The sequence below is a fragment of the Macrobrachium nipponense genome, chromosome 14 (genome assembly GCF_015104395.2).
Source record: "Macrobrachium nipponense isolate FS-2020 chromosome 14, ASM1510439v2, whole genome shotgun sequence".
Taxonomy (NCBI): Eukaryota; Metazoa; Arthropoda; class Malacostraca; order Decapoda; family Palaemonidae; genus Macrobrachium; species Macrobrachium nipponense.
In genome coordinates this window covers 61,939,310-61,963,908 of record NC_087207.1, presented here as the reverse complement: position 1 = coordinate 61,963,908, position 24,599 = coordinate 61,939,310, and the positions used below count along the sequence as shown (strand labels likewise).

Below are 24,599 nucleotides of genomic sequence, written 5' to 3'. Positions count from 1 at the left end.
ATGCAATCATCATTATTGATGAGACAGAAACACCTACATCAGCAGCAGCAATAATAATATAATAATAATAATAATAATAATAATCATAATAAATATAATAAAATAATTTAATGCGCGCAATAAGTGTGTAAAGGAATATAACTTAACATCTCATTACCATTTTGCTCTGAGACAAATACTAAACCTTAAGGCAAGACTCATTGTGGAGACGAATTTGAAATGAAGGAACAAGGTACAGAAAAGAGTAATTCTTTGAATAACTTACAAAGCGGTTTTATTTCCGTATTTTCTCTCAGTATTCTTCTAGAACTTGCAATGTTTCTTCCAAAATAGTGGAAAATGATAGTTGTTTATATTTCAGTTAACCTCTTCTTTGTCTCTCTCTCTCTCTCTCTCTCTCTCTCTCTCGTCTCTCTCTCTCTCTCTTCTCTCTCTCTGGACTCATATTACTAAAGCGGGTGCACTCAGCTCACAATCGAATATATATATATATATATATATATATATATATATATATATATATATATATATATATATATATATATATATATATATATATTATATATGTGTGTGTGTGTGTGTGTGTGTGTGTGTGTGTGTGTGTGTATATATATATGTGTATATATATATGTGTATATATATATATATATATATATATCTATACATATATATATATATATATATATATATATATATATATATATATATATATATATATATATATGATCCCAAGACAAGTAAGATACGATATTGTGGCTTTTTCTTGACATCCAATCAGCCTCTGTTGATTTTACCAGTGAATTAAGCCTCTCACTATCACTTGTTATGGGTAACTGTTTTTATGGATATGAGATTGGTAGATTATGTCTAATAAAACTGGCGTCACAACATTTAGGTTATTGACGCAGTCATAAATTTAAACAGAAAAATATCTAAAACTATGTATGTATATAGTCATATTTGTTCGAATGTATTGGCAATACTAACATATACTTTGTATGTAAGACCTAACAGTGGTTCAAAATCTTTTTGTGGTCGTTACCAGTTTTCAAACAGGATACTTGTCCATGACCCACCGCTAAGCATAGCCCATGTATGTATAAAACCCATGGGTTTATGCATACCTCTCCTCAGATGATGGCCCCCTGCATTCTGCTAAGTAAGTTTAGGAACCACTGATCTAAATTTTGTTCTCTGCTTCCTCTTGCGTTCAGATCTTCATTGACCGATTTCGATCATCTCCTTTTCCCAAGTTTCCTTCTCAAGATCCAGCAACTGTGTGGATATTACCAATTGTCATTTTTTTAATCACTCTATTTCGCGTGTCAGAGTGCGTGTCTTTTATTGTCTTTACTGTGTACTATGTCCCATGTATATTATTACTATCATAATTATTATTAGGTAGTATTGAAAGTGACTGCTGCGTCAGCTGCATTCAGTTTATGTAGAGTTTTCTCTCATTTTCTAATAACTGAACTAGTTAGTTATCAGAAAAACAGAGAACACTCGAGATAAACTGAATGCAGCTGACCCAGCAATTACTTTCAGTACTATTTATTATTATTATTATTATTATTATTATTATTATTATTATTATTATTTTTTCCTCTCCCGATGAAGGTCTGATTTGGGGCAACGAAAACATCAGGTGAATCACCGACTGCCTCCTCACTCCAGCCAGACTTCTCGTAGGAGGAGGCAGCGGCTTCAGATACCACTTGAGTAGGTCACTCGTCTCTTCCCTTCTCGACTTTTTCTAAGGTCATTCATGATCTTCCTCCTTCTCCTCCTCCTCCTCCTCCTCCTCCCCCTACGCCTGGGAGGCCAGCAGGTCCCTCTTTTCCCTCACTTCCTTATTTTTCTCTTCTTATTATTTTTGGCTTATTTTCTCTTCTCATTACTTTTCAACCTTTCCGTATTTGTCAATTTTTTTTTACCTTCGTTTTATTTTCTTTCTTTTCCATGTTCTCTTTATTTATTTCTTTTCCTTATTTCTCTACGTCTCATTTTTCTCCATTTCTCCATTCACTTGATTTTCTCCTTCACTTCTTTTTTATTCTCTTTTAGCTCTTCCCTCGTTTCTTGTTTTTCTTCCACGCCTCTCTTAATCTTTTTTCTTTTAGGCATTCAGCGTTTTAGTTTTCTTTTTCTGTTTTCCGTATTTTTCTTTCCTCCTTTTGCTTATCTCGTGATTTTTCTTTTTCTCTTATCATCCTTTCATTGTCTCATATTTTCTTTCATATTCTTCTTCTCCCCTTTTTGCCCCTGTCAAATTTTACATTTTCCTTATTCGTTGTTCTCCTTCACAGCTGAGCCTGACAAACACGAAATTGACGCAATGAGAGCAATCAGCCTGGCCCCGTTTATATCTTAGTCTTCGTAACTTTTACGTCTGCTCATTTAGCTAAGACATTCTAAAATATATTTCCAAGTCGTATTTAGATAAATTTCTAGGCTTTTATTTTACAAACTGAACAATCGTTTTTCAAGTAAATACTTAGCCTTACATTATCCATCACAAACAGTTTATCTTCTTCCGTGCATTTGAGGGAATTGACATTATATAAGGTCCGCATCATTATTCAAAAATATTAATGTGTCAGTTCATTGTTTTCATGAGGAACTATTTTTGTAACAAGGTTATACACCTTTTGTTAAAGGAGAGAGAGAGACAGGGTTATACACCTTTTTTTTAAAGGAGAGAGAGAGAGAAGAGGAGGCGAGAGAGAGGACGAGAGAGAGAGAGAGAGAGAGAGAGAGAGAGGAGAGAGAGAGCACTTCATGTAGAGCACTGCCAGAGAAAGCTAGGATATCTCGTTCGTAGATCCCGGTTAAATCAAAGCTCAGTCAGCTGAATCCTTTCGTAGGCTTTTCTGGCACATAATATGTATACTACCCTGCTCCGAAGGGCGCACTACCTACCAGCGGTGACATTTCGGACGCCTGTCACAATTTCCCACGAGAGACTTCGGGCCCTTTCTCAATCCGAGTCGATCTCCTTCTCTTCCGACGTTATCGTCGCCGTCGTAACGTTATCGAAGCAGCCCTCGCTCCTTTCAAGGTTAAAGAATGATGCTTAGGGTTTTCGCTGGCGGTGGCAACGCTGGCCTACCGGTCATTGCACCGTTCGAACACACACACACACTCTCAGGCCGTATTAGCGCACCTCTCCCGGAGAAAGCATGAGCCTATACTTTTCAAACTTACCACTCTGACCCTCGATTTCGTAAGATATGTTGAGTTGTGAAGGTGTTTGGGCGAGTTTTATCTGAAGGGACGCTCATTTCCCTACAAACACCCTCACTGGTTCCCGCAAATACCATCGTGCAGCAGGCTATTCTCAAAATACTTTTAATACATTGCATTTTGGGACGATAGGTTTTTATGAGGAAGTGAGAAAGGCTTACGGAAGGTGGAGAGAGTAAACCGGTTGGGAGCAATGCTTTCTATTGGTTCATTGGGGCAAGTGATGGCCTCGAGAATTAGGGTGGTGGGGGAGGGGTTGGGGAGGGAGAGGTGGGAAGGGATGGGGATAGTTGCCCTCGAAGAAAGCACCTCTCCGGTCAAGGAGGAAGAGAGAAACATTGGCCGTTTTCTCTCAGCTGTTCAGCCAAAATTAGAAAAGACCAGAGTTCGGGCTTGTATCGATTTTGTTTTGCTTTTTTGTTTTGTTTTTTGTTTTTGTTTATCAATTGCATTTTTCCTTTTCCTGGCGACGTTTGCCACATAAAGAGGATTCATTTTCCTGATGGAAATCAGCATTTGTCTGCCCCGGACGCTTGGCCGTCATTTCGTATTCAATTCGAACCGATAAGAAGGGAAGTTGAACGGAAGATCACCGAGACGCAAGTTTCAGATTTCCTGGTACTTTACCAACCGGGCCACACACGCACACACACGCGAGAGATCTCCCCTACCTGGTACCACCGCCTTCCCTAGTACCACCAGCACCCCATGGACTCCATAGTCATTGCCAACGGTGCCAGTCCTGCCATGTTTCATGACGTAGACGGAGAAAGTTAAGCCTACGAGGAATGTCACAGTTTGACGAAGCGAGAGGAGGCCTTCGATGCCTTGGCCGAAAGGGAAGATGCTAAATGGAGTCAAAATGAGAAAAACGATAAAGATGAGCTGAAGTTCGCTAAATGAAACGTGCGATGAATGAGCTACGTTGAAACCTGGAGATGGCAACAGTGTTTGGGCACTGAGACCGAGGCGAAGTGACCCCGTGAAACTTGAGGTGGTGAAGACAGTCCTCCCTCGATGCGAGTTCAGTGTGCTGCCAGCACTGGATCGGTTCGAGATTCTTCCTGTTGCATCCGTTCCTCGGGCTTGCTTGTATGGACGTTCTTGTGCGTGTTGTGTCGCGATTTCACGAGCCATTCGACTCCACCTCCCGGAACGAGCACTGGATTTGGACCTCTTGGTGACAGTGACTAGTAACTTGAAAACTCGCAAAGACCTTTTTATATAAACACGAATAAAGGACCAACATCTCTTTTCTCTCTCGATTACTTACTAGTACCGACTATCAGCGGTAAGTACCATACAGGTGTCACGATTTTTATTCTTTCTCTATTTTCTGTAACTCTGGGTTTCCGTTTTTGGTTGAGAACATTCATTAGGAATAGAAGGGTGCTTCGATAATTAAGAAGTGCGTATGCATTTGGATTTATGCTTATTGGAGCGTTGAAATTACCACTGTACTTTCTCTCGGGGAAAATAATAGAAAGTAGCGTGGAAGTTCTGTCAGAAGAAAAGAAAATCATGAATTTAACTTTTTTCTCGTGTTTGCATTTTCTTTATTTGAAGTGTGCCGTCGAATACTTTGCGAGAATCAGTGTAATGACTTTCAACACACACACACACACACACACACACACACACACACACACACACATATATATATATATAATATATCTATATATATACATACTATATATGTATATAGTAATATATATATACATAGATAAGATATAATATATATAGTATATATATAGATATAGTATATATATATAATATATATTATAGGTATAGGTATATATATATTATACATATATATATATATATATATCTATATATATTATATATATATATATATATTATATATATACACATATATGAGCGAATACCACAGGAAAATGATAGGAAGAAATCGAAGCGCTTTCGTCTTGGATTTCTGCCCATCATTTTCCTGTGGTATTCGCTTATTTAACATAGTCACGTGATTATATATATTTATATGTATATATATATACACGAACTGTGCGTGCTAGAATTTTGCTCGTGTATTAATTTATTTTTGAGAATCATTTTGTATTTGTGCTGTATGTTTGTGTGTGTGTGTGTGTGTGTGTGTGGGTGCTTGAGAGAGAGAGAGAGAGAGAGAGAGAATTTTTTTTGGTCAAGTTTCAGTATTCGATAGTTATAAAATTGACGTTGACAACAGAGACGACTTGGATTTTGCCCTCAGTGTGTCACGATTTGACCCAATTTAATGACCTACTAAGTGAGCAACCGACCACCTTGCATTGACTGGGTAGCCTGCGAGAGGGTGGGTGTGTGTTCTAAAGGATGTTGACCATTTTGAAAATGCCAGTGCGTCTTACCTTTTCAAAACGGAGAGAAAATGAAGCATGGATGATCCTTCACCTGAATCTGTTTTGACTTTATAGGACCAGTTTTAAAATTGTGCTCTTGTCACATGGGAATCACATACATGTGTGGTCTTCATAGACGTCATATGCTATATGACATTTACCTGTGACGCGCAGAATATATGAGAAATTATAATGATAACAAATAAACTAACTCTCTCTCTCTCTCTCTCTCTCTCTCTAACACAAACACAAATTTCATACCTATACATGCATACATACATATATATATCTATTATATACTATAGATATATATATATAATATAATATGTATATATATATAGTATATATATATATACATATATGTAGTATTGATTTTATATATATATATATATATATATATATATATATAGTATATAGTATGGATAATTCCGACGATTCATCTCATATCTTGCCGTGCATTTTCATAATGATACCCTTTTTATCGGAATATTCCTCTCGGGTGTTGTACATGTGTTACATTTAGTGAACATTTACCGGCCCATCCCCAAACACTCCTTGTTTTCGTTCATCATCATCATCATCATCATCATCATCATCATCATAATGTTTCTTTCTTTTCTATTTTTCCTTAACTTCTCTGAGCTTGACGTAGAATTTGAAACATTTTCTTTATTTCTTGTTTTTCCTTCAATATTCCACACGTTTACATGACCATGTAATACACGCTGTTTACATTTTAGGTGAAAGAATATCCCAAGGTTAGTTCTGTGCCCTTTCCCCAGATGGTGTTGTAAATAAGCCTGACCTCTTTCCGCCAGTACCCAGTACCCGGATATCATGCATCATGACCATAGCCTTTTATCTCGGCATAACTGTAAAAGGAATACGACTAGATTTGCCTCGTCATCATTTATTTCCACTCATTGTTGTATTCTGTGATGACAGATTGATTTTATGAGAGGTCTGAAGCGCTTTTTATTTATTTATTTATTTTTTGTACTGGAAGAGGGTTAATATATATTTCCACTTCCTTGACCTAAGGAAGTTAGGTGGAGTATTTGGAATACTTGGTCAATATCCCCCAAATTCGTGGCATTTAAAGACGGGTCGCCACAGGTGGACATTTTCTTTTGTGTTTAAATCTAATGAGGACCTTTTATCACTTCTAAGGTGTCTTATTCTTTTCAAAAGCAGAAGGCAAGTGCAAGAAATAGGAAGTAGTCTGTACGCCACAAGTGCTCCCGATTTTATTTGAAATGAGATGCATCCTGGTTATGACTTCGCAAGGCATCTCACCACCTTCAAGAGAAAAAAGCAGACTGGAAAAAGAAAGGAAATGAAATGGTTCGAAGAAGTACCCTCGCTGTCGTCATCTGTCCATCCATAACGGACCAGGGCCAGTGCGCCTCGCGTTTGAAGTGGATTCAGTTCTCCCCGAGAAGTTGATTTTAACGCAGCTCGAAATCGCTTCTTGGCTTCGTCTCGATTTGTTCTGGTTCCAGGAAAGCAGGAATGAAGCACATGATCGATTACGTCATCTCATAGCTATCTAGCAGGGAGGCAGGAAACGGAATATTTACACACACACGCACGCACACACAAGCTTATATATATATATATATATATATATTATATATATATATTATATATATATATAATACATACATATATATATATATATATATATATATATATATATATATATATATATATATATATATATATTCTTATCCAGGTCATGTGCTTACTAGCCTCATCTCAGCAGCCAGATTCCTTGGGATCGATCCTGGAAAGGGTGAAACAACTTATGTTTATTCCTGATACATTCAGTGTGTCTCAGTTGACCCAGTGACTTGTTTACCCAGTAGCAGGCGAACTGATGTAGCTGTAGCTAGGGTAACGCATGGGGCCAGCAATCTCATCCCAAAATATTATTTGAGAACTGGAATGTTAGTGCCGTCTTGAACCAATTCTTTTAAGAGCAAAAAGCGAATTTTGAGGGGAAAAATACGATGAAATTACATGATATTTGATAGAAAAACTGGAAATTTATTTCAATCACTTTCATAACTAAAGGCATTTTGATTTCATGTGATGATAAGTCTAAAGCAAGCGTCTAGTTCTTTTCTGCTTACTCATCGTAATGAAATAAAAATGTTGTAGAATTTTTTATTAGTTTCTATGCTAAAAGTCGATCATTTTTAAGAAATAATGTTTGGCGATCTTTTATGTAGATCTATCTCTATTTCCTTACTTTTAATTCAGGGAAGCTCCAGTTAGGATTTTGTGGCCTCCATCAGCTCAAAATTAACTCGGATTCTTGGCAATATTGTTGATGCTAATATTCCTGCGTTTAAGGCAGCTGTGGTAGTGTTTTCAAGAGCCTCGCACAGCTAGCTGTCTTAACGTAGATTCTGACTTATACTGATTGCTGCTTTGTGTGTGTAGATTTATTTTGATTTAAAATAATTCATTTTGTCCACGTTCTGCTTTGTTTTTTATACCAACATCTGGGCATTCAGTGCTGTGGTAGTTTGCGTTGCAAGTATGGCTTACTGCATTAATAATAGTAATGATAATAGATAGGGACCCATTTAGCGAAATCTTTTGTATCTATTTTCTTCTTGTTCTTCTTGTCATATACACATTTTTACGATTTTTTATTTATTTATTTATTTTTTTATTTATTTATTTTTTTACTTTTATAAAGCTGGTTTTTATCTTAGGGTAGCTTCTCCTGTCATGTTCAGAGTACCCTCGTGCTCGTGATATGATTTTCAGTCCGACGACCTCCTGTAATTATTTCGTAGCCGTAGATCTTCGGCCACGGTCCGTTGTGTACCTCCTCGGGGTCCTGGCTCATTCGCTCCCTCGTTTCTGTCTGGGGATTTCCAGTCACCTTCTCGCAGTTTGACCTGTTGACGAGATCAACTAGACCTAACTCATTTAGAACTAATTTGTTGCATGCAGTATCAAAGCTTGTGAATTTCCGTTTCCCGCTAATTTGTGCAAAATGATAAATACCCCTTCGATTTCTTTCTTTTTTTTATTTGTGAAAGTTCTTCGATCATTTAGGAGCAATTAGGAGAATAAAATCGAAGTACATTGAAGGAATGAAAATCATTCTATAAATTAAGTCTCAGACAAATGATATTTGCTCGATCACAATGAACAGTGAGGAATATATGACGTCGATGGCTATAGCCCTTGTAACGCCAGTTTAGGTTAACCACTCAGTCAAGTTTTTTTTTTTTGGAAGAAGTCTTGCAACGGTTGCTTCCAAAATTTTAATTGCGCTCGATGTGAATCTTTGCCTCGTGTTCAATTAACCATTATGAACGATTACGGAAGAAGCACTGGAAATGAGCTTCGTATTTGACTTGTTCCTGTGCGTGAACGCGTTCATTTGTTTTCATTCGAATGATGACTGGAGGTGTAAATAAAGCGTTGGGGCGAGAGGGCCTTAGTATTCAGGAGGCGTTGAAGTGTGTGCAAAACAGAGGTGAACAAATCTTTGTTTATTGACTTGGTTGACATGTTGCTGCTGAAACCCTTTATAGGTACATACACGATGACCCTGAAGTTCGGAAGTTTTCTGCACCAGATGTTTGACAGTAGGCAGTAGTTAAAAGACGAATGTGGCAGCGACTGCCCTTTTCCCTCTCTGGGAGAACATCTTTGGGGAAACGGCTCATTGGCTAAGCGTTATCTGCCTCGTCTGGCTAGCCAGTCGCAAGTTCGCTCCCCAGTTTCCTCAAAATATCGATTTCGTCAACTACAATCTCTAACTGATTGTGACGAGCTGTTATTAAACTGTAGAGGGTGACAAAATACTTTTTGAAAACCGCCAGGATAACATTTCCTAGAGCCACTCCCCATTAGGGAGGGCGAAGGCTTCAAGTGGGAAAACGATGAGAAGGTCATGTTGCGGACTACCTAGCTGCCCGTCGTTGGGTGACTGGCCAGAAAAGTTCAATGTCGTTACATTTATATGCAGAGTTTTTTTTTTCTTTTAAACAAAGGTTAGATATTTGGAAATTTGAGATATTACATCACATCCAATTCCTAAGAGAGAGAGAGAGAGAGAAGATAGAGAGAGAGAGCGAGAGAGCGTAGAGAGAAGAGAGAGATATATATATATATATATATATATATATATATATATATATATATATATATATATACATACATACCTACATAATGTTAAATAATATTTTATAATTTAGGACATCAGAATGACCCAGGACTTTTCTAGTATCTATGAACATTATTGTCGGTATATAGAACTTGTATGTTCATCCAAACACTAACACACAATCTCTTACCTGTGTGTGTGTGTGTGTGTGTGTGTGAGTGCGCGTTTGTTTGCGAATACAAGCGCACATACTCTGTGTAATCAGATTTTGTAATAATTTATCTTCTTGTTGCAGATTCAGTCTCAACGGGGAAAAGAGGAGAAATACGCTTTTATAAAGACATTAAAATCAAATCGGCAAGGAAAACATGACTTCTGCAACCATTTCCGCACACTAGTGATTTGATAAGCGAATATCAGCAGAGTGAGTAATACGGACGGAACTGGGTTGATTCTTGAGGCTCAGAGCGTGTGCAACATTTTGATGGACTGAGAAATGAGTGAAGAAAGTTCCCGTTTTCCTGTTGTTTCAAGACAGTCGTGTGATAATCCAATGTACGAATAAATGGCAAGTCGCCTTTCTATGGTCAGGTGACAGAGATGGTCTTAACGAACTGGGAAAGCACCGCGAGAAAGTCTTCACAGGTGGTCTCAATCGAAACGGAGGCCGTCCGTTTGCATTTAATGAGGGTCGGGTTAGTGGATGATGGAGTGTCTGTGTTGTGTGGGCCACTCCCACTCCTAGCTTTTCCAAGTTACTCCCTCCACTGCTCCTACTGGTCCGTTTCATCGTGCCTTCCCCGAAGCCTCCCTGCTGGATTTGGCTCCACTTCCGGACTGAAATGTTACTTGCCTCATCCAGCCGCGATGGTAAGGCTCGTGTCTGTCTGAGCGCCTTCTGTCGCTCCAGCAAGTTTCAGGCTGACAACGCAGCTCGGCTCAAGTTCAGTACAACCTAAAAGGTAAGTCTGTTTTCTGTTTTTATTTCCCCTGCAACTAAAACAGCTTATCTCTCTGCATTTTTGTTTTGTTTTGTTTCATTCACGTGTAAAATGCATAATGTTGAATGTATTTAATCCTCTCTGAATGTCCTCTTGTGAACTTTTTCCTCGTCGAAAATTGTATATCTTAATTGGTATGAATTTTGCATTGTTGCTTAAGCATATCATTATGAAATAAGAGGATAAAATAACTGAAAATTTGCAGCGTACACGCTGATACTTAATAAGGAAAATTTTAAAAAAAGAATAATGTGAACGAATGTATTCTATACGGCAAAATGATGAGCAATTTTTCACCTGTCCTGACAAATGGAGGCACTTGAATTTCAACGGCAAACGCAAAAGAAGACTCAATGAATTACCATTTGTGAAAATCCAGAAAAGGAAGAAGGCCAGTCTTTGCGCAACACCAATAGATATACGTGAGATTTCATCCGCCCAGAAATGAGTGTATCCCACTCTGCAACATCTGCACCTTTGTTGCCTGACATCGTACTCAGGGGAAAACGACCTCTTGCGTCATGGCATGCGTCATCGCAAGGAATAGAGACAAAAGCTGAATTTCTATGACCTACATTGTACTCGGGGAAAATTACCAGGGGCGTCACGACGTACGCCATTACAGGGAATGGACACAAAGGCAGAGGCAAGATGCAAAAAGATAAGGAAAGTTACGCAGAGGTCGATTTTTCAACTCTCCCGCGCATGACGTCACTTGGTGCTCTCATCGGTAGCCGCTGGGCAAGCCAATGCCTATACATTCTGCCCCTTGCAAGCGGTAACTGTCACGAATTTGTGACAATTCTTGAGGTTTCTGGAATTCTATACGTTATTGCAATGGTGATGTGTACTATTTATGAATGCTGTAACACAGAAAGGGACAATGGTGGAAGTGATAAGGTTAGCTTTTACTGTTTCCTTAAAGATCCCGAAATGCGCGGGAAGTGGGTGAACATCTGAAGAAGAAGTGACCATATAAACACCAAAAATGCAAACGGTGTTCGATTTATTGTCAACAATGCGATTATGCAAGAAAACTCAGGCATGATTCGGTTAACTGCTGCCCCTGCAAATGAAAGAAAATTGAAGGATGATGCCATACCAAAGCAACCTTTACCTGTGCATGGTAGTGCCATTGTTGATGCAGTTATTTAACATCTTGACTCTAGTTTGGTTTAGTCGAACCGTTGCATTTAAAATTGTAGATATATTAACTATAGGCTTAAATGAACATCTCTATCAACCAAAGTGCATAAACGTATCTTCCGTTCGATTACTAATGCAATTAACCATATTGACAGGTTAAGAGTGATGCGATTGAATGTAGGCCTAGACCTATGTGTATTTAAGAATAACTGCAAAAGGGATAATTTAGTAGAGAGAGAGAGAGAGAGAGAGAGAGAGAGAGGAACAATTTATTGAAATTGTTTTCCTGTGTATGAAATGGGCCTAGTACTTGTCGGGCAAAGGAAGGGGACAGTTATTTTCGAGAGAGAGAGAGAGAGAGAGAGAGAGAGAGAGAGAGAGAGAGAGAGAGAGAGAGAGAGAGAGGGGGGGGGGCGGTTTGCATAACTGAATGAACCGTAGGTTTATAAGGATAATTCTGGCAATTAAAGAGCATATACAGTGACATATCTTCCTTTCGATTCCTGATGCAAATAAATCATGTTCACTGGTTACGATTGACAAAACCGGAATTAGGACTAGACCTATTTTTGTTGATAATAACTGCAAAAGGAAATCCTAGCTAACACAAAAACGAGAGAGGGCAATTTATTTTTTGAATTGTTTTTATGTGTATGAAATAGCTAGTTCTTTGTTTGGTAATGGAATGAGAGAGAGAGAGAGAGAGAGAGAGAGAGAGAGAGAGAGAGAGATGTAACTCGCCTTATCTTCTTACATCTTGGATAGAGGGAACTGTGAAGCAGCTGGTCACCCTCGACCAGCTGTAGTTGTACTTTGCCAGCTCGAGTTGGTCCATACTCCATAGGTAACCTGGAACTGAAACTACAGCAAAGTCACGAGAAGTTAAGTATATCTTAGTATTACCAGACCACTGAGCTGATTAACAGCTCTCCTAAGGCTGGCCCGAAGGATTAGATATTTTTACGAGGCTAGGAACCAATTGGTTACCTAGTAACGGGACCTACAGCTTATTGTGGGATCCGAGCCACATTACATCGAGAAATGAATTTCTATCACTAGGAATAAATTCCTCTGATTTCGCTTTGGCCGAGCCGAGAATCGAGCCAAGTCACGAGACATTTACTCTTGGGGCTCAGCACTTCTCGATGCCTACAACGCAGATGTAGCACAGTTGGCCATTCAACTCCGGTCATTTGTTCGTGCGTTGTTTGCCATCTATTGACCTTGTCCTGAAACCAAATATTCACGGATGAAGATGACCTTTGACGGACGATGTAGACTGGTGTTCGTATTCCTGCAGTATCTAACTTAACTCTAGGTACATATCTTGTAGTGAACTTTCTCTGGCTTTATAGACTTGCTAGTTGTGGTGCTTGGAGGTCGTTCAAAAATGACGTATCGCCTTAGGGGGGGAGGGGGTAAGGTGAAGTGTTATGAGTATAACCATTGGGGGAAGGGGATGCAGTCATAAGTTACATAACAATTTCAAATTTTTTGCTTTGTCTTTTTTTTAAAGATATAAATGTAAAAGGACAAAAGAGAGATAATAAAGATTCTGCAATAGGCTTTAATCATATTTTAGTAATATTGAGGGTATGATATTTAATTTTTTTGCATAATTATATATTTAGAAATTTGACAAGCTCAACCGTTGTCTGAACTTCAACATTTTCTACTACATATATATATATATACCTATGCATAAATATCTTAGAAAAATATCACAAAGTAAGTTAAACCTCTTCTAAACTTTGATATCGTCTACTTTGTGTAGCATGATAAACTTCAGGTGTTCAGAAAAAGTTCAAGGTAATTTCCAGGTATTAGGCTGCACTCTAATATATTATTGCATTAAAAAAAGGTAACGTACTCATTCAGGGGGGTGGGAGGCCACACTAGCTGACTCTACTTCATTCTCAAGTGGGCGTCTGGGCATGGGCATGCGTTATGAGGCGTGACAAGGGGAAGGTACAAAAAGTGTTGCGTAATTTTGAACGGTTCCTTGGCATTCCCTCTTTTTAATTGTGTTTCGTTTCATTAAACGGAGTTTCTGTTCCACTATTTGTGGTTCGTGGTGCATCATTTAATTTCTGATCCACTTTTTGTGGCCCATTGGATATCATTTAATTTCTGTTCCACTGTTTGTGGCTAATGGTGCATCATTTAATCTCTGTTCCACTTTTTGTGGCTCATCGTGCATCATCTAATTTCTGTTCCACTATTTTGGGCTATTGGAGCCTCATGTAATTTCTGCTCCACTATTTGTGGCTCATGGGGTAACATTTTATTTCTGTTCCACTTTATTTATTAATTTAGTCTCATTTTTGACTTAAATTGTCAATGAGTATCATCGATGTTACGTTTTTTCCGCTTGTCCATCAGGAGGTATACAAATAGTTTTAGCTCTTTGAGGAGAAGTAAACATTCGACAAAGAAGACCTCACAGTTTTGGTACTGAGGGAGACACGCTCATAGATCTTGAGGTATCGCTGGTTACGTTTGGTCAGAAGTTTGGTCTGTGTAAACCTCAAAACCATACAGGTATGTACGGTGATCCTTACTGGAAACTTGCTTATATTCTCGTAGAAAAGGGTTCTTTATGTATACTACTGCCAGTAATTATAATAACACTAATTATTCATGAGAACGGCCGTTACCCTCGAAAGCTAAAGATTTATGCTTTTCAATAATAATATGCTTAAAATATGTACGTTGTAACGGGTCCATTTGTCATTCGCATTTGTCAGAACGTGATCTTCGAAGGTCAGTAACAATAATATCACATTAAGAATGTATGATTATTTTGTTCAGTAATAATAATAATAATAACAATAATAGTTTTGAGATAAGTTTTGCATTAGTAAATTTGAATTCCTCTTTTACATCGTCATGTTCTGTAAATTCTTCGTTCTTGTAATGTTCTTCAATCGTCTAGATTAGTATACAGAGCCTTTTCCATACTTTACCACAGTTTGCGCCACATATGCCCGTGAACAGATCATTCAGGCACATGTATACACACTAGACACACACACACACATAGACATACATATTACATAATATTTATATATATATATATATATATATATATATATATATATATATATATATATATGTTTAACCATCTCGCAGTTTTTTGCCAGTTGTACGCAGTTATCCGTCCAAGCACTTTAGTTGCCTGCTGACTATTCAGCGTGATCACTTTCTGTTGTGCTTCCGTGTTGTACTTTGCTTGGGAATGAGGATTTGCAAAGGTCAAGCGGCTAATGCCGACACCCCTGATATTTCCAGTGAGGAAGATATTAAAATTTGCATTGCTTAGTTCAGCTAACAATATCAGAATCTCCTAAGTACAGAGAGAGAGAGAGAGAGAGAGAGAGAGAGAGAGAGAGAGAGAGAGAGAGAGAGAGAGAGAGAGAGAGAGAGAGATTATTTATTACATGTACTATCACATGAATCTAAATGGACGCATGTATGCCAGGTAAATAGTTTACTATCAGCATCATATGTTCTTATTCCACCAACACTTTGAGAATTTTATGGGTCATTTTTCCTGTTCATGAAATGGCAATGTGCTAGTGGCAGTTATCGCTTTAGAGATTCATGGCTGATTTTGAAAAGAGTAAAATTCTGTCAATTACAGGATCTCTTATCCTAGAATTCCTCTTGCGAATAAATTTTGTTTATTGACAAGTCGACAGCACACAGCTGAATCAGCGGTTAGTACAGAGTTTTCAGAAGCCCACAGAACCGATGACAATGCAGACTTAGAAAACTGATTTTAAAAAAGATGTATGAACGTTGTTGATGTGTTGTGGCACTAGCGAAAGTGTCGACGACAGCCTAAATTGCCTGTCTTCATGCAGGATATTCAGTTATTTCACAAATCTTTCTGTTTATTTCCTCAGCTGCTGATAATGTAATGAAATACCATTTGCGTTTCATTTTGCTGTTTATCTTGCATCATTTCCTAATTCAGCCGTGTGGAACTATAGTATTACACTCAGGCTGAAAAGATATACATTTTCCTTAAAGGGAACCAATTTTACTGTAATTTATGATCATGCCAATAAAGTTGACTGAGGTCTCTTTAAATGGCAATATTGACCTATCTAATCTGCAACAGAGGGATTTGGCGCTGGTGTACAGACATGACGGATAATTTTCATTTCAGCGTCAAATGCCATTGAAATATTCGCTCTCTTGATGGGCAAAGGGTTGACGTTGCTTGAACTGCACCTGCCACTGACTAAGCATCGGAATGTGGAACGCCCTTTGTGACGTACATTAATGTTTCTTTTTCTTGGTTTGCCAGTTACATTCATTATTTATTAGTCTATCGACACATGTAACTGAGAAGAACTATACATGGTACAGTTTTTTAATGGGTCCCTGGCAAGTATAATATCAGTTCCCTCTGAACTCCCATATAAATAATCCGTCATATGAAGAATTAATAATGTGTTGTTTAAAGTAAAACTCCATAAGAAAAAAACTAATTAAATAGTTAATTTCTTCCGTGTTTGGCATCTCGTACAAAAAATCATCATAAAAGAAGTTACGCGATGACCAAGCAACAAAAACACTTATGGTAGAAGCAAGTTTCTTCTTTTGTAATGGAAAATTAATGGATTTTTACATTCTGGAATGATCTCAGATTACCAAATGCCTGTAAATGGCAATTCTATTTATCTACAAGTTGCAATCTTGCCTGTTTATCTCTCGAATGTAAACATGATTGTGCAAAATTATATACACCAATGTACAATGTATAAGAAAGTTCTCCTCATACTGGAAGCCCCTTTAGTGGAGAAACTAATGAAAACTCAGCCTAAGTTTCAATTCACATAAGATACCACACAATAACCATCAAATTAGTGTTGCTCTCGTTTATCTGCTGGTTACGAGCTGTACCTACCACAACATATATAGTTTTTCCTTCGATCCTTTTGATAAATTAACTGTTATGTTGAGGTGGTGTGAAATGCTCAGTTAATGGAGTTTGGGTGGATGATGTTGTTTGCAGATGTTACAGCACTGATTGAGGATAGTAAAGAAAGACTGCAGAACCTCTTGAATGAATTTGAAGGTGTTTACATGATGCGAAATTTTGGAATGATGTGAGCCTCGCTGAGGGTGAGAGGGAAAATGAAGACCTAGAAAATGGAACAATGAATTCAATATGGACGAATGGAAGTGGCTGGTTCATATAGGCATTTAGGAGTAAATGTGACGGTGATGACAGGATGCCAGAAGAGGTGCTTCACCTCATAGACGAATCGAGGAAGGGAGTAACGTTCATAATAAGTACGTATGTGCACACAAGATTTGGAAGGAAGTGAGGGTCGATGGAAGCCGCGATTGGAAGTTTGGATGTTGATGTCAATGAAAGAAGAAAGGTTGAAACTGTTGAGATGAGCGAACTATTTGCGTGGTGTATATGAGGAAGAACTGAGAGGGTGAGAAACAAGGAAATGGCTAACACTGATGTCAGGATCAGTCAGGATGGAGCTGAGTGTTGCTGAGATTGTCCGGTTATGTCACGAGAATGGACTGGACGACGGCAGAGTGGGGGGGTGGGGGGGGGGGGGGGGGGGGGGGGGGGGGCGATTTTGAAGAGGAGATGAAGACCTAGAGAAAGGTTGCTGGATGGAGTGAGAGAGGTGTGGGAAAGGAAGGGCGTTGCTGAAGCGCCTCCTGTCAAGGTCTATGAAACAACTAAGGTTGAAGAAATGACCATTGTCTTTTTTGTATATAGATCTCTCCCTGGAACGACTTCAGGCTGAAAAGATAAAATATATCTTACATACTAGAATCTGTCTAGTCACCGAGAGTCAGATACTATTACTTTTTATCAAGGAAACAAACTTTGCTTACGGTGTTAATGGGCCTGACTGATCTTCGAACAAAAAGGGGAATTATGAAAATGGGAAAGTAAATCCTGCATATTAGAATGTTAATGACCTGAATACACATGATTCTATAAAACTGACGACTTAGTTTCGTTATAATCCGGTCTGACTATTTGCATAGATTAATTCGCCTTTGCCATTCAAAGAAACATTTGCAAGTATCACTCGTGAAAAAATGTACTCTTTTACATTAAAAGAAAAAATAAAATTAAAAACATAAAGATCCACCCTAGGAACTATTTCAAAAGTATGTCACTTGTATCTTAGATGAGATCTTTTATGACGAAGTAAAACACAACTTTCTTCACAGAAATGATTTCGTGAAAAGAAAGGAGCCACGTTTGTGGGGGTGCAAGGGGGGGGGGGCAAAGGGTAGGGGTGGGTTCCTGGTGGTGGCTGGTGAGAGGGAGATGTCTCACCTACTTTTTACTCTTTGGGTTGGGGTACGTTGGTCTCTCACGCGGCTCCAGCATGTTCCCCGCCAACTCTTTCTCCCATTTTCCTTTCCTTTCTTTAAAGGAAACTATTCAAGAACACTAACATTGAGAAACAAAGTAGAAATCGTTTTTATAATCAGGATTTTGTTTGGAAAAATTCTTTTGGAGATATGCTCCTCGAAAGAAAGCCAGGAAAATTGTTTTATGTTCTAACATTTCTTGTTATCTCTGCCAGTTATAGTACACGATACATTCAAGCCGAACGTTCGAGAGTCTATAATATTTCGGTGTCGATTCTCCCCACGGATGACGTCACTTCCAGCATCGGATTGGGTCGAAGAAAGAGCGAAATGCTAATCAGAAATCGGCGCGTCGTGGAGGGACAAAGTCGAACGGGCTGAGCAACTGTTGTTTAGCGATCGGACAGGATTAGGTCAGTGGGGCCTGGGCTGGCTTTCTCCTAACCTGGGCTGCCCTGTGAGTGTAAGAAATGAGAATTGACTGCAGCGTTGGTGCCGAACCCCGTTTGCATTCTTCGACCTCCCCCCTCCACCCCCTGCCCCTCCGGATGGCCATGTTTTCACGCTGGAGGTGTTCCATCTGGGGGCCCGACTTTCGTGGTGTCTTTCACTCCTCTGCTGCGTCGCTCAGTTTGTTTCACGATCGTGAGGGCTGCCACTTCACTTCTGCTTTCCTGGTTCTGTTCAGGTTCGATGATGTACGTAAGTACGATCGGCGATTTCTGCCTCATTATCATCTTTTTAGATTTTTCCTGCCCAGGGTCTCTGTCGATCTATTTCCTGGAATGAATGGAAATTTTCATGACTTGAGTGTGCTCCTTAGATTTTGTTTTCTGTGTCTATTTACATATTTTCATAAAATAAATTCAATATCTGTCTCATTTTCCCCATCCTGGATTTATTCAAAGTTTTCATGAAACTATTGTACTTTTAATGAATTTCCTTGTTCCTGTAAGAATTTCATGGAACAAAAGCACTTTGCAACTTTTACTTTTTTTGGTTTCATGAAAAGTTTTGAGGATACAAGCGGCATATATGATTGATTTTCTTGGCAATATAAATTTTTTTTCCATAAAAGTGAAAGAGAAAACTTTGATTTTCTTTTCAAGGTACAAGTACAGCCTGCAATTTATTTATTCTTTTTTATTATTTTTACACATTAAAAGATTCGTGAATAGAAATGCTATCTGAAACTTGTTTTCCCGGTAAAACTGAATTTCATGATACGCAGAAGAGCATCTGTAGTTAGATTTTCACGGCGTCCTCAATGTCTTTGTAGGAAAAGTTTGGTCATCAACTGATTTATATTGACACCATCAAGTTTGTAGTAGCACAAGCGCAGTCTGTGACTTGTGTTCCTAACGCGTTGTTTAGTGTGATATGTAACTTATTATTTTGATATATTGTTACGAAATTTTGCCCCCAAAGGGGTGGTCTATAGTTCTTCATTATCATTTATTTGTCTATTGAATTCGTAGTCTACAGACAGTTTGTGGAAATCATGAACTCAAGGGTCAACCGGTATGATCAGGGCTTCTTTCATAACAATTCAGAATCCGGAATTTTTTCCATCTCCGGCATTTTCTCTGCCATATAAAATGCCTCTTCAAATATTGGACTCGTCTCCCACGAATGTTTATTTTTTCTTTATTTTCCCGAATGTTTGTTTTCATTTTTATTTTTTTTTTTTTTTTTTCCCCCAAAAAAAACACTTTTCCCAATTGAACATTGTTTCAAGCTACCAGGACGAGATTTCTTTAATGCATGCTTGATCTATAATTCTCATCATCAAAGATTTTATTGGGGGCGTCCACCCTCCCCCCTCCTTCCCTCTCATTTGTCTTTTGCAAAACTGACTGGTAGTAAGTAACACCTGTTCTGCTGTTGGCGGCTGCTGGGTCATCTCGGGTGCCGCATTTACGCCGAGTCATTGACCAAATATCCCTGATGCCCTCAAAACTGCGCTGCGCCATAGACTCTGTACCGAGGCCTTCCCCAGTCTTGGAGCTGAGTCGCCTTGTTTAATTAAGGGTGTACTGAAGAACACTCCCCTTTCCTTTTGTTATTTCCTCTTCTTCTTCTTCTTCACTTATGAGTTTTCAAATTCATGAAAGCTTGTGGGCAAGTTTCTGTTCTTATCGCCTTTTCCATAAGAATATATGCTTATTCGGAATAATAACGATTATCATAATAATAATAATGATAACCGTTGAAGAAAATCCACTATCTGATCATTAGAAATCAAAAGACAATGTGCATCCATTTACTTTTCCCGTGTTGTTAAACCAATAGTCTACGCATATTGCATATTGCATTTCACGGTTAGATTTGTTGTCGCCCAGTCCTGGGTTGGCCTCTCCACCACCGGATCCCTTCCTTGTAAGAAAGCGGCATGAAATTGTTGTGTTCGGAGGTTCAGGAAAATATGTAACGTCTCTGGCAGCAATTGATGGGCAATTGACCTCATTTTACTGTCATTTTTGACAAAGATACTTGAAGTGCAATAATAATAATAATAATAATAATAATAATAATAATAATAATAACAGCTGTCACTTTGCTTTCGTGACAAACTCACTATCTGTCACTTTTGCCTTGCTGGCAAATTTCAGATGGCGATGCTTGTCATAGGAATGATTTTGCTCCTTTCCCTTTCGTGGATTTTTCCTTATCGGCTGACCTCAGGCGAGGTCCCTGACCCAACTCTTTTCTTTTTATTTCAGTTCTCCATTTTGGTCCTTATACCGTGAGACCAAGGGATCATTGTAATCTTGCGTCATTCTGGGATGGTATTTCTCTTTTGCACTCTTTCTCTCTTTCAGTTGCGTCTGCCGGGATATTAGTCTTTATAGATTTCTCTTTCTTTAAAAGTGAAGACTATGGGAGGGTTAGCCGAATAACTTCTACTGGGCCAGGTCCGAAGAAAAATAAGTAAAAAATACGCCGAAGGTTCTCCGGCACAGTCGAATTTTCTGTACATCGTATAATCAAGGCCATCGAAAATAGATCCATCTTTCGGTGGTCTCGGTATAATGTTGTATGAACCGCAGTCCATGAAACTTTAACCACAGGTCGGTGAGGGCCTGGCTTATATCGCTTCCAAACGCACGATTTTAGCTAACTTTAACCTTAAATAAGAATTACTGAGGTTAGAGGGCTGCAATTTGGGATGTTTGAAGATTGGAGGGTGGATGATCAACATACCAATTTGCACCCCTCTAGCCTTAATAGCTGTTAAAGTCTGAACGCTGACAGAATAAAGTGCGGAATAAAACAGGAACAAGGGAAGTGGGGTTTAACTACGAAGAAAGCGATAATCCTGCTTTTAAAGAAAGGAAGTTTATAAGTGTCTGGGAAATGTTGAGACGAAGATCATAATGCATGACAGTAGAGGGAAAGAAGCTGCCGCTGATCCATATAACCTGAGGAATCCCGATTTCCTGAAGGGAAATGTAGGAGGAGGTGGCTTGGTGGGTGATGGGGGCCTTCCTGAGGGGAGGAAGAATTTTTCCCTATGGCTCAGAGATCAGCGACTGAAATAGTACGGTGCCATCGCCATATTGCTTGAATCAGCTGTCAGTGTGAGTGACCTGTTGGGTAAATGGAAGATTGGTGTTGTTGCAGAGGTTATTGTTTCTTTTGCTAGAATAAATGCTATATGTTGAATTTCTACTCTAGTTATTTTCTTTTTATTTCCTTTAAGGCACTCATATATGGGGGTCATTATTTTGGCAATGTTACATATAAAACAATGGTAATAATTTATTTAACCTATTTTCTTTTAGGCTTTGTAGCACTTTCCTAATGTCTTTGAGATGTTTTAAGTTTTGATTGAAAATTAGTATGTCATCAATATAAACCATGCAGAATGGAAGGTCCCTGAACAGTTCGTCCATCAGTCTTCGGAAAATCACCCCTGAGTTATGGAGGCCAAAACAACTGTAACTGAATTGTAGGTGCCGAAAGGGGTGATGATTGCGGTCTTCTCGATATCTTCTTTTGCCACCAGGACTTGGAAATACCTTTTTAGCAGATCAATGTTCGTGATGATTTTTGCGCCGTTTGTTATGTCTGCTATATTTTTGGTTTTGTTTGTATGGTGTTTTTACGTTGCATTGGTTATTCAGCAACGGGACCAACGGCTTTACGTGACTTCCGAATCACGTCGAGAGTGAACTTCTATCACCAGAAATACTCATCTGTCACACTTCAGTGGAACGCCCGAGAATCGAACTCGCGGGAAACGAGATGGCATGCCAACACCATACCGACCACGCCACTGAGGCGCTTCAGTTTGGTATTGTTTTGACGTTTAGCCATCTGTAATCTCCACAAGGGTGCCATGTTTTGTCAGATTTTGATAACTTGTGTAGGGTTGATGCCCATGGGCAGGGGACCACTATGACACATTCCCGTTTCTTCCATTTCTTTGAATACCTTCTTTGCGTAGGTGAGCTTCTCCAGGGCCAGCCCTCTGAATCGTGAGTGGATCGTGGGACCCTCAGTCTCTATGTGGTGCTGGATGCTATGTTTTGCTGGTTTTCTTAAGTCGTGCTTCAGATCTTCTTTGAATACCTCTTCATATTCTCATAGAAGTTCTCGCAACTCTGGTGCCGTAGGACATTGGATTTGATGGGGCTATTTGTAGCTCTTTTTGACTGGATAATTTGTTCTTAGGATCGGCCATTTAGCTGCTACATCGACCAGTAGTTTGTTGGCTGTTAGAAAATCTGCTCCTGACAACGCGTTGTTACAGCTGCCCCGAAGAAGGACCAGTCGTATTCTTTCCCGTTGAGAGCAATTTTTATTCCCACCATCTCGATACATGGAGATTGGTGGGGTGAGCGGGGTTGAGTTGTTCGTTAAGGTTCGCTGGGATGAATGATCTGCCTGCTCCGGTGTCCACTAAGAACTCCGTGTCAGATCTTTCATCTTTTAGAAAGAGGCAAGTGTGTCCTCTTTTGTACTTGGAAGAAAGACAGCAGTGAGCAGGCACAGGTTCTCTTACGAGGCAACCAGTCAGCTCACCACTGATGCTAGTATGGATGAGTTATGTTTGCAACCCAACTATTTGTTTTTTGAGAACATACCCTCAAGAGATTCTGGTTTCTTTTGCTTCGGCATCCCTTTGCGGAATTGTCTGGGGAAGCTTGTTTTGTATATGGGGGCGACTGGCTCTTCTGGCTCGCTGTCTGATTCTGTCTGTCTGCTCTTCTGACGTGTGCTGCTACTACTGCTACTGGTTGTGAGGGGTTTGCTGCTCAGTGGGCCATATGTATTTCATTGATCATGATCAGGAACTTTTCTATGGACATGGTTCAAGGATGACTGGGGCTGGCCGCCATTGGTGGGTGGAGTGATTAGCCTCCGCAGTTGCTTGTACATTGACGACTGGTCGTCTCTTATTGGGGCCCCCCTATGGTTCTTCAGTATATCATAGGTGACAGGGCCATCCAGTTCTTTGGGCCATCCTACTATCTGCTTGAAGACGTCGTCTGGCAGGAATCTGAGGACAGTATCTGCTTTGAGTGTCACCGAGGTGATTTTCTTTGTGCAGAAAATTGTTTCTGCCCTGAAGAACCATACTTCTGGGTTATGGGGCTTGAGGAGCAGTAGGTATATGGAGGTTGCTGTGAGGTTTTCACTGACGACATTGGGATCATTGCTGCTAGCTTGGTAGGGCATCTCTCTGAGGTGACCAGTGTTGAGCTGAGGTCGAGTAATATTACTAGTTTATTTACAAAACTTTCACACAGGTCAAGAGCTCATGTGAACTGCAATGTAGCTCCCAATCTATGACAGGTAGGGATAGGGATTAATTCAAGTATCTGTGTTTGTTCACAGACAGAAACATACATGCAAATTGATACAGAACATACAATGGTATAAATACATAGACAGTGACAATAATAAAAATGGCGATATATGTACAAAAGACGTGCGAGAGAAGTCGTATGTCTCTCAACAGCATGGTTTCTCTCGTGATAAAGATCTTGGTTATAGTTGTCTGTAGGATTGCACATGTAGTCGCTACAGTTATATATATATATATATATATATATATATATATATATATATATATATATATATATATATAGGTAAATACATACATACATACATACATACACACACACATACATATATATATGACAGAGATGAATATGAAAGTATTAAGTTATTGTTTGTGAATAACGGAAATGGCATGCACTGGTACTGCAATCCTCTTCCCAGCGCTATTTCTTCTCAGTTCTTCATGTAAAATCAAAGTGATTTACAGCATGAACTGCTAAAGCTTAATTGTATGACAAGTATTCCTCCGGAAGCAGCGGCAGTTCTGATAACTTTGTG

General features: G+C 39.1%; 1 protein-coding gene across 1 annotated transcript in view; it reads left to right on the top strand.

The window, feature by feature from the left end:
• The first annotated feature begins 4,298 nt into the window (after positions 1–4,298).
• LOC135226549 (leucine zipper putative tumor suppressor 3-like) overlaps positions 4,299–24,599 on the top strand; it is a 231,023-nt gene continuing 210,722 nt past the window's right edge. Inside the window, exons 1-2 of the mRNA XM_064266208.1 lie at positions 4,299–4,537; positions 10,031–10,697. The gene's annotated coding sequence lies outside the window, so the exon portion shown is untranslated. The remainder of the gene's footprint in view (positions 4,538–10,030; positions 10,698–24,599) is intronic.